The sequence below is a fragment of the Homarus americanus genome, unplaced genomic scaffold (genome assembly GCF_018991925.1).
Source record: "Homarus americanus isolate GMGI-L3 unplaced genomic scaffold, GMGI_Hamer_2.0 scaffold57980, whole genome shotgun sequence".
Taxonomy (NCBI): domain Eukaryota; kingdom Metazoa; phylum Arthropoda; class Malacostraca; order Decapoda; family Nephropidae; genus Homarus; species Homarus americanus.
This window is the reverse complement of record NW_024716703.1, coordinates 16498710-16510610: the sequence shown is the minus strand read 5'-3', so window position 1 is coordinate 16510610 and position 11901 is coordinate 16498710.

Genomic DNA, 11901 nt, shown 5'->3' with positions numbered 1-11901 from the left:
GGAGTTCAAGAAGACCCCGGTCGAAGGCCTCGCAGTCAATATTCCCAGAAGGGGCCACCTTAAGGATGAGGTGCTTCAAGGATTTGACAGCAGCCTCAGCGTGGCCGTTGGACTGCGGGTAATGGGGCGATGACAACACATGCCGGACTCCCCATCGGTCAAGGAACGCAGCAAAGTCCCGGCTTGTGAACTGAGGCCCTCCGTCGGTTCGCAGGCGTACAGGAACGCCCACGTCACGGAAGTAGTGGCGGAACTTGCTGATGGTGGCGGCAGACGTCGTGTCATTACCGCCCTTGATGACAACCGGCCAACCAGAGAGACGGTCGACGATAACCAGGAAGGACTTTCCTGACACACAGAAAAAGTCGGCCGACACAGACTCAAAGGGGCGGGTGGGGTTGTCGTCACTCATGAAGGGTACCTGCTGCTGGCTGGGTTGTAATACGTGGCGGGGCTTACACACCTGGACAGCATTGGAGATGTCGGGGTCGATGCCAGGCCGGAACACAGTCTGTCGTGCACGTCGTTTGGTGGCCTCAGCTCCACGGTGACTGTCGTGAAGGCGAGCCAAGGCGTGGGGACGTGATGCAGCAGGGACAACTACCGAAGGAGAGGTGTCACTGGCCAGAGGTAGGGGTAGGGCGGCAGCAGGGTAGTTGCTGCTCCCTTCGTGCACCCTGTTGGCGTGTCTTACCTCAAGAATAGGTTTGGGGAAGTCCTGGGAGATGATGGCCAACTCTTGACAATGTCTGTAGGACAGCAAGGGAGTCGGGACACCATTATGCACGTCAATCCAGGCCTGACACGACCTGTTGCCAAAGGTGACATGTGCATAGAGTGAACCCAGGGCTGGGGCCATCTGTGAACCATCTGCCGTGACGCAGAGGTCCTCGGGAGGCGGTCCTAGATCGCTTGGAGAGAGCCCCAAGCATCGCAAATGCTGGGGACCGATGACTGTAGCATCAGCGCCGGTGTCGGGCAACATCTGAAGACGGGATGACACACCGCCGTAGGTCACGATGACGCTGATGTACTGGGGGACTTTGGTCCTGGGATGCGAGGAGTACACCCTCCTAAAATGGGTCGGGCTTTGTCCAGGGTCGTCGTGCCTCTGATTTGGCGACTGTGGGCGGCCCTCACTGGTAGAAGGGCGCCGAAGCTTCCGCCGACGCTGTCCCTTGGGTTCGTGGGTAGGGCAACACTTGTCATAGTGGCCCAGACGACCGCACACATTGCACTGTACGTACTTAGCTGGGCACCGCACTGTGAGCGACCAGTGGCCCATACGGTCACAACTGTTGCAGGTAGACTGAGCAGCTGGACACACCTGTGTTCCGTGCTGCTTACCACAGTTGTTACAAAATGAACCGGGCGTGGACGTGGTGGGCGAAGGCGTAGGAGCAGACTTCTTGTCCTTCTTGTACCGGGACACAGCGCGTACAGCTGTAGGGGGAGCTCGGATGGCAGAGGTGGCACACCTGGCAGCCTCATAGGAGCGACATATCGTCAACACATCCTGAAGAGAAGAGGAAGAGTCGAGGGAGGTGAGGCGTTGGACAAGTTCCTCGTCCTTAACACCCATCAAGATCACCTGCTTCAACTGGGTCTCCTCACACTGCTGGTGGTGGCCTAGACATATATCTACCTCTTCCGAGGCTCTCCTAAGACGTACATAAAAAGCGTCAAAAGACTCACCCTCCATCTGTCTGCAGCTAAACAATTCCCTCCTGCGCAGAGCTTCATTCTGCTGTCCTTTGATGTGCCGTTGTAGAACGTCCAGTACCTCCTCTACAGACAGCGAAGAGGTTGGGGGTACCTGCAACGTATGTTCTAAGACACGCTGAACTTCCAAGGACAGGCACATACGCAGCTGGATGAGTTGTTTAGGCTGTGACAAACTCTGGAGATCCACCATTGTAGCATAATCAGCCCACCGCCGCCGCCATTCGCGAAAAGTCTGGAAATTTACATCAGGCTCCAAGATGGGCGGTGTTTGAGCTGCTGCTTTAGGTGGGGCTGGGGGGCGTGAAGGAAGCATGGATGAGGTATCTGAACCATTCAGTACCGAGGCAGTGTTAGAGCCAGGGGCTTGGTTAACAGTGAGGCGAGATATCAAGGCTTCAAACCGTGCACTGTCTTCCATTCTCCGTTGGTGGTCTCGTTCTGCCTCTGCTTGCCTTCTGTGCTCATCCGCCAAACGTCTGTGAGCTTCATCCTCGCGTCTCTCATCTCTCATAAACTTCATTAAGGCAATTATCTCTGGAGATAACGCTGAATGTTGAGGTGAAGGGCTGCGCGATGTTGTGGGAGCTGGGGTGTCATGGTCAGCCTGGTCATCCATCTCTGGGGGACTATCATCCGCTTGACTCATCCAGGCGCTGGGTCCACGGCTACGTAAGGCATGAGACATAACTACTTCCTCTGTGTACTGTGTCTTAAATCAGTGTTGACCGGTCAGCCCGTCGTATCAACAAGATTTCAGACAAAAAAATTTAATTAAATACACAGATAAGTAGGTTATATATATAAAATATATATAAGAAACCGCGCGGTCAGCCAGTGTTAGTACATGTATGTGTGTGTGTCCCAGGCAGGCAGAGCGTCTCGCCCCAGCTGTGAGGGGGGGTGGAGGCGGCGCTGTGAGGGAGGGGGGTGGAGACAGTGAGGAGCTCAGTCACCCTCTGGAAACGGTTAGAGAAGGGTGCGCTGAACTCTACTCCCCACAAATGCCCAGAACATGCCGTATACCTTGGAAATCCGTTCGAACAAGGTCACACATGAATGGCACGAAACACACAATGCACTTAACACTTCACAGAAAATCACTGTCACTGACACTGCTCAAAGTTGCGAAATTCTTCGAGGGATGACGCGGGGTTGACACCAAGGCGGGGATCCATCAGCCGGCTTTCCACAAACTTGCACTAATCACTCGTAATAATCCAGTAAAACTACGCACTGCGCCATGTTAGGTGTTCTGGGTAATAAGTTCTATATACAGGAGAGAACACAAACACCTGTATAGTTTTGTAGGTTCGGTTTACTGGATAAGAGTATGTACACAGAGGGGGGTAGCACTCCTCCCTAGCTAGGCTCCTGGTCAACTGCTATAGACGACGTATGGCAAGTGATACATTAGCAGCTTCCATACGTCGCCAGGCACATTAATTAAGCATGTGGGATATGGTAATAACATTGCCACACGCTGCTAGCTAGGCTGAATAAATGTAAATGGAGCACATACATAATATACATACATAATACATAATCCAGCATACATAATATACATACAAGTTGAGACTGTGTGTGAGAAGGACCTAGGTGTGTATGTTGACAATGAGCTGAAGTTCTCGGGCCATTGTGAGAAGAAGGTAAATCAGGCAAATAAATTATTGGGTCTTATAAGAAGGTCGTTCAGATATCTAGACGGTCCGTCCCTCGTGACGATCTTCAGGAGTGAAGTGCTTCCCCATCTGGAGTACTGTCACCCCATCTGGTCCCCGAGATATGCTAGGGACTGTCAGTTGGTTGAAAATGTTCAAAGGAGGGCCACCAAACTGGTGCCTGCACTTCGGCACCTCAGCTACCCTGAGAGATTGGAGCGCCTGAACTTGCCTAGCTTATACTACAGACGGGCAAGGGGGGACCTAGTTGAGGTTTATAAGCATCTCAGGGGGCACTACTCAGTTGAGTGTCCTTACTTGGAGCTGGCGGACGCTCGCCCCACAAGGGGTCACAGCTCAAGATTGAAGAAGCCGCAAGTCCAGAAAACCGTGAGGGCAAACTTTTTCGGAGTGAGGGTTGTAAACTCTTGGAACAATCTACCAGAGAGTGTTGTGACGGCACCGAGTGTGAGCTCTTTCAAGAGAAGACTTGACCAACACTGGAGCGGGTTCAGGTACATTCAGGAGCCGGTGCATGCCCAGTATTTGCCAACAGTGCGTGACAGAGACGTGACCGATCATCCGGGCGGCTAACAAGCCGATCAGTGGCGAAGAGGATAAAAGTAAAAAATAAATATGGATACTATCTGCTGCAGGTTGTACGACTCACATTCATAAGCTGTCAGGGTGTTTATTCATATTTAAAATGTCAATAAATGTCAGTAAAGTTGTTAGGTACTGTATATATAACATGTCACCAACATCTGTCTTCACTGTAGGTCTCATAAATACCTTTCCAAAGTGTACAGTAATATGAATTTCGCAAAAAAAAAATAAATAAATAACATTTCGTGTCGATTTATTGAACAAGATTAATATGTTAACGTGACGAGCTCTAACTTTCTGAAAGACCTTTTTTAACACTTTATAATCGCCTTTAATTTTCACTGATACTTTGTTAACATTATCTACCAGTTTATAAGAAAAATATGTATAGTCGCTCAAAAACTATCTTTACTTGGGAGGGTCGATGAATTTCAAAATGAACACTGCGACTCCTGTTATCTCAGTAGGGTTGTCAAAATCTTTCGTCAGTTGTGTCGTATTGTTAAACATAATTGTAAAGGCAGTTTTTTCAGCAAGTGTACTAACACCATAGACATGTTGCTGCTAACACCTGCAGAGCATAAGGCTACAGCAACGTACTCGAGTCACCAGGAACAACCTGGATCTGCCGCTGATATGGTTATTAATAAACTCTCGGAGTCAACATCATCACCTCGAAAACGATGTCTTAATCCCCAATTGGCATTTCTTCGTCCTCAAGGGAATGAGTAATTGTGTTCAATGTTAAGGGACATGGCACATTATAATAATGTGTGTCGGCATTGAAATAATTCTCATGTTCCACAAGTAATGAACACTGTTTTATAAATTATCTTGGTAGGTGAGGAACCATTAACTAAACACAAAATATGGGAAATTTTTCAATTACTTTTTTTCTTTTACGAAATATCTTCATTGCAAAAATTAGAAGAATGGGATATATTGACCTGATCACGACGGCCTGACTTACAGACAACAAAGTATAATCAAAGTAAATAAACTGCAATAATAATAGGGAGAGTTGTGAGAGACAAATGTTGAAAACATAAAATGCTCTATGAGTACCAAGAAAGAAAAGTGATAATGTTGTAGTGGACGTCTCCCCTACAAACTGCGTAGCTGCACACCACCTGCTACCGTCTTCCCTAGCAACCAAGCGTATCCGCATTCCAATGCCCGCCGTATCCTAGCAACCAAGCCAAAAGGCCGGCGACTTCTCGGGTTTTCCCAACATGACTCATAGCGGCTGCTGGGTATATAAGCTCTGTCTCTCCATTGAGATTCATTCTGATCATTCTTCTTGAACAAGCAACACCTCCTCCTCTGCGGCTGCCTGGCAGCCCCTCGCATCTCCTCTCCTGCCTGGCGGTCCTCGCTCCCGCCAGCGAGCATGGCGACCCACCAGCTGTCCTCCTCTGAGCTTCCTCACCAACCAACTCTCATTCTGCACCTCCAGCACCAGACTGTCTATAATATAACTTATATATTATACAAGAAAACCACATTAGAGTTTCCTTCCATCCTGAGTGCTAGACAACATTAATATCTCGATACCCCTACAATGGTGACTCCCGGAGATTAGCACTCACACAGGATGGAGGAGACACTGATCACGCTCCCAGTCTTCAAGCAGACACCGGCTCCTCTTCCTGCCTCACGCACCACATTCTGACGACCCCAGCACACCCGTCCTGCCTCAGACGCCGACCCCGGCCCAGCAATAACCCCTGACGCGGCCTCTGTTCCTGAATCCGGACCCACACACACCCTCTTTTCTCCCTCAGGTACGCCCTGCTAATGTCCTGCACCCTGCTGCTGTCGTGGACCCAGCTGCTGTCAGGAGCCCTAATCCGCTTCTGCTGACGCAGCCCCTGCTCCTGACCCAGGCCCACACACACTCCAGCAGGCGCATCTGACGACCCTGTACCTGTCGTGAGGGAAGCACACCAATCATGGCCTCCACACACCCTTTTTCTCCCTTCTCCCTCAGATAGTGTGTATCTAGACAGTTGTATTTCAGCGATCGGCTCATCATGCCATCGCCGTTGTCTCACATGAGGCATGCACCGCCCGGTCTGCCTCACATGTGCTAAGCAACTCTACAATCAACAAGTCTCCTACACCGCCTGGAGGGGAGGGGGAGTATTGTAGTGGACGTCTCCCCTACAACTGCTTACAACTGCGTAGCCACGCCACCACCTGCTACCGTCTTCCCTAGCAACCAAGCGTATCCGCATTCCAATGTCGCCGTATCCTAGCAACCGAGCCAAAAGGCCGGCGACTTCTCGGGTTTTCCCAACATGACTCATAGCGGCTGCTGGGTATATAAGCTCTGTCTCTCCATTGAGATTCATTCTGATCATTCTTCTTGAACAAGCAACACCTCCTCCTCTGCCGCTGCCTGGCAGCCCCTCGCATCTCCTCGCCTGCCTGGCGGTCCTCGCTCCCGCCAGCGAGCATGGCGACCCACCAGCTGTCCTCCTCTGAGCTTCCTCACCAACCAACTCTCATTCTGCACCTCCAGCACCAGACTGTCTATAATATAACTTATATATTATACAAGAAAACCACATTAGAGTTTCCTTCCATCCTGAGTGCTAGACAACATTAATATCTCGATACCCCTACAATGTAAACCAGAAAGCTACTGCGCTTGTTGTGAATTATGGAGTATATCAGTATTAGATGGAGATGGAGTAAATTTAAAAGTGATGACATTGTCTGGACTTTGTTTTGATAATGCCTGATGCTAGCTAAACATGACAACATAGTGCTGTTATTGTTTTGATGATTCACGAATGAACCACTGGGATATATCAACATTTATATTAAATAATGGGTAAAATTTTACTATAACTACCATAAGTGTTTTGATGTGTAGATTCGAGATACTGTAGACTATGTTACAATATCCTATTGTAATGTGCTACATTATTAGAAAGTGAATGTTGAAAGATGTATACTGTGTTAACTTTTGACAGATGCTACGCCAAAGTGCATGTTTTGTTTACTGACCGCTAAAGGGCAGGCTACGATTGACGACCAATAAACCCGAGTCTCGTGCATCGTCTCTCCTTCAAAACCTCCACAATAAACTAGAAACGCGAAGTGAAACAGGCTGTATTGGGTAAATTTTAAGTTTTGGTCATCCCTGTACTTAGACATGCAGACGGGCCGGATTAAGGGTCGGTAATTATAGATGTCTAACCAGCAGCCGAAATTCATAGAAAACGATTTTTAAAACGCCGCAATTTCACTGTTTATTTTTTATAGTGGACACTGTTGTAGTTTAAGCAAATGTGTTAAAAAAAATGTTTATTTCTAAAATAAACGCAACCTAACCTTAGTGGGTATGAAAAACGGACCTCACTAACCTAGCTAAACAAACCTACCTAACCTTACCTAACTTCTTCCTTACCGGGGAGCTCAGACCCTCCGGTATATTTAAACATTAAGAACTTACTATGACATGGTGTAATCTGAGTTTTTTGTCTTTATCCCTAAATTCGCAAATTACTTCCATATAAGCAGGGCCGGATTCAGGAGTGGGCAAAGTGGGCAGCTGCCCAGGGGCCACCACAATCTGGGGGCCTCCACATATTACAATATTTTATTTATTTTTTATTCATTTGGACAGAACCATTATTTGAGTAGAGGTTTATCTGATTAATAATGCAAAGAATCATCTCTGTAATAACTAATAATATATTCTTTTCTGTGAAGTTTCTTGAAAATTTTGATACGTGCGGTAGTAGCTATATCAGGGCTGGTCGACTTGAAACTACTTGAATGACTCCAGTCATGTCTCACTTTTGTGTGTGTGTGTGTGTTGGGAATTTGTACACTATCAATAAATATATAGTTAATTAAAAATTTCTCAATGTTCTAATTTCCTCAATATAACTGCATATGGCTTCAAAATTCTCCAAAGAAGTGTTCAAATTTCAAAATTTCCCGGGGGGGCTTACAGCGCTCCCCGGAACTCCCAGATGTTTAGGCTCGCTTCACTCGCCACCCCACCCTCTTGGGTAGTTATAATGAGGGGGCCTCCACAAAGAGGCTGCCCATGGGCCTCCACAGGTTTATATCCAGCACTGCATATAAGACCAGCGACAACCTTCACACGCCATGCTGAAAATGAAACTGCCGCGGGGAAGAGACGACTCCTCTCTAGAACGCCGCCTCATTACCGCCGAGAAGACAAAGTAGTGGGCGCCTAAGTGCCTAATTATCTAGCAAACGAAACAATTTCACAAGAAATGATTATCATATCAGAACTCATTGATGAAAATAAAGTGATAAAATAAACAGTAAAACAAATAACTCGTCCTCGGGTCAGTCATCAATATTAACCGGCGATATTACCACCGATCATAACACTAGCTTATTTACATGTATATAATTATGACACCATTGATTTTTAGTTGACATATCTATTACAATCTCTTCAATATATATACACTATCATTAGCAGGTGTCATCAGTTATAAACTTCTATTTTATAAGTATTTTATCACTCGAAAATCAGACACTCACTTTCAGCTGAAAGACCGTAAACGAACTCCTGTCTCCTGCGACTGAGAAGCTCCAGAGCTTTGGCCAATAGCATCAGACTTATGTCATCAAGAGCCAATCACAGCTCGATAAGTCTCCTATTGCCAACCCCAAGGCCGGAATACTCTCTTGCCCAGGGCAGTAAATTTGAACATCAGCGGCGCAAATTATAAACTGTAATGAGATCTAAAATATTGATTGCCAGCCGGAAAAGCTCTAATATTTCAACTCTTCCATCAGAATTTTTTATTGTCTGTGGCGACCGGACTGGCTATTTCGTGCTTGTCTAAGAGACCTATTAGAGAACGGGCGCTATTTTTGTATCGAATTTTGTGGGCCTATTTTGCTGGTGGGCCTGGAGCTACAGCCCCATTAGTAATCCGCCCCTGCTGATAATACACTTGACTCTTTTTTAAGGGTTAGAATATGTAATGTATGAATAATATGAAAAATAAAAGTGGAGAAAACCAGAAAATCACACTTCTTTGATTATAAATAAGTTGTCTGGATCAGTAGTAAACATATATTCCAATAATAAAATAATAACTGATCCAGGGACTCCACCATTCTAGGAACAATAATGAATATCTAGAGTTTTTGTACTGTGGCTAGTGGCTGTTTGTGGGGGGAGGGGGGATATTAGGATACTTATCCCAGGTCCGCTGCGGGGTTACAATAAGAGGATCAGAAAAAAAAAGTAGCACGTTGTTGGCACAAGTAGATGAGTCTCCAGTAATGATTGCAACACGCCGTATTAGTGTGGTGCAGTTAAAACTGGTAGTCTATAGTATAATTTAATATACGTGTATGTTGTTTATAGGTTAGGCTTTGGATCACCTAAATATTAGCCCCTAACTTATTTCACTTGCTGATTAAAAACCCTAATGCTACCTGGGGGTTAGGTTAGGTTATGTTACATTTGACAGAAATATGCCAGGCTGTAACACATATGTGTATCTTATTAATCTACATAAAATAGTTGTTGTTATAATGTTATTACTGCGTTTCAACAACTAAGGTCTTAAAGCGCGTAACAAGGTTAATAATTACACTATTACACCAAAATTTTAAAATTATGAGATACATAAATTTTTTTTTTTTTAGTTTATTGGGCTCCCCCCTACATCCTGTGCAAAGTGAAGAGCAGAAGCGCTTACAGCGCCCATCTGGGAAGCATGCTAAGTTCATGCTTGCCTTTATGTCTCATGAGTTAAGGGCGTAAAAGCCTGAAGGGTCATAGGTTTTTTGTCAAGGGCGTAGAAGCCTGAAGAGTCATAGGTTTTTGTCAGCAAGTTATTGGAAGCTCCAACAACTTTCCCTGAATAAGAATTCGCAGCTTTTCGATTTACAACAGGCACCTACTTTACTGCTAGGTGAACAGGGACCAAGGGGGGCTAGGAAGTGTGTCCAAACAACTTTCCACCGGCCCGGATACAACTCTTTGTGTTATACGAGTATGCAGTATACTGTAAAAAAATTAAATGTCATGAAAACTTATATTTTCTTAATAATCTTTTTATATAACTATCCGATTTAAAGTTATCTAATTGTACATTTATTTCATTAAATTTTTTAACTTTATAATTTCTTTTACCATATAATATAATAATTTCACATATCTGTTTATATTACATCAACTATGTTTCTCAGCATCTTTATTATCTAATAAAGAGTTGTTCTAAAAATGACAAACAATGAAGAGGCTGAGAAACAAACCCTGACAAAAAGATTATGGAGGAAATTTTGTCCTCTGTCATGTTGAACGATTTCTCCTCTTGGTTACGGTCCTCCAAAAACTCAACAGAAGTAGTTATTTAAGACTCAAGCACACACACACACACATTACTACTACCACTACTACTTTGCTGTCACTCGGAATCGAGTATGATGATCAGTTATGATACAATGATATGAGTTATTAGGGATGTCACCTTCGTTGTTGAGCTCTGAGACAACTAGAGGCCGATACGGGACCGGCAGGGTCGTCCAAAGATGTTGCACGTGTGGAGGGATACATCCAGTGCGGGAGGGGCGGGGGCAGCGTCTTTCCGGCATTGGTGCTTGTCTGCCTCGGTAAGCAGTCGGGCTACACACACGCACATACACACACACACATACACACACAAATCAGGATCCGGTGACAATGACCTCAGCTTAAGTCGGCTACCGGTCATCCAGTATCCTCCAAGCAGAGAGAACTGACCGACCGCCCCACCAATTATAAACGAGTGACGAAGGGGATTAAGTACAGTAAAAGTTCAAGCAGATAATACTAAAAAAATACTTATTCTAAAATTTCAGATGTACTGTACAGTCACTATCTCTCTTTTTGGGGGATGGAGGTAGGTGAATTTCAGAGTGAACGTCTGTTGTCTTGGAAGGGTTGTCAAAATCCTTCATCTGTTGTGTCATTTTTTAACACAATTTTGTATAAATAGTTTTTTGAGTGACTGTACTTCTTCTTGCTGTAGAAATTAAAGCCCCATGGTGTCAACAATTGTTAGAAATTGTGGATAGTAAAGTGACAACATTTTCAACAAATCTAGAATATTCAGTCAAACAACAAAACAAAATATAGTGTGACCTTCTATTGTCTGATCAAGGAGAGAGTTGGCGACTAGCCGGCTGACTTCAAACGTCATCAGGAATTATTAATTTAAACGAAAAACGATGTGCAGATCCACCGAAACTTTGGCAGTTAGACGACATAATGGATGAAGTTTCTGTTGTAAGATGATAAAGTTTAAGTCTCTTCCTGTTCTTTGTGATGAACGAATAACAAGGGTCGTTGTTAGCGCCTGAAGGTTCAAGGTTTTTAGAATTTGAAGTTTTATACATTCATGCACACCAATAATATAAAGTATATGTACTGTATGTTTACTTTTATAAATAAATATAATGTTTTCCACAGCAACTGGTAGGAAAATTGGTCCAAATTCACAATACTAAAATAAGGTGAACACTATTAAGCATATATTATTAAGTCTCACACATTCAAAAGACCTCAAAGTTACGTCACATAAAATTGCCAACCTTGAACAAGCAATAAAAATAGATTTTGTTTACTATGTTCATTTTCAAACACTTAAACATGGCCAAATGTCATTCTTCTTCATCTCCAAAGACGAGTACTTGTGTGCGATTGTGTGTTCAAGTTTGTATGTGTGTACGTGTGTGTTTAATTTTTTTTGTCTGCGGTATATTTTGCAGAACATTATCTGAAGTTGTAATACCCGGAGGTTAAGGAGAGAGAGAATCGCCTGGTGTTGTAGTATCAGAAATAATTCAACAAGTGAGTGTTTAAGAAGCTATGAACCGCTAACTGTATCATTATCAGCAGTTATTATAAGCGATATTC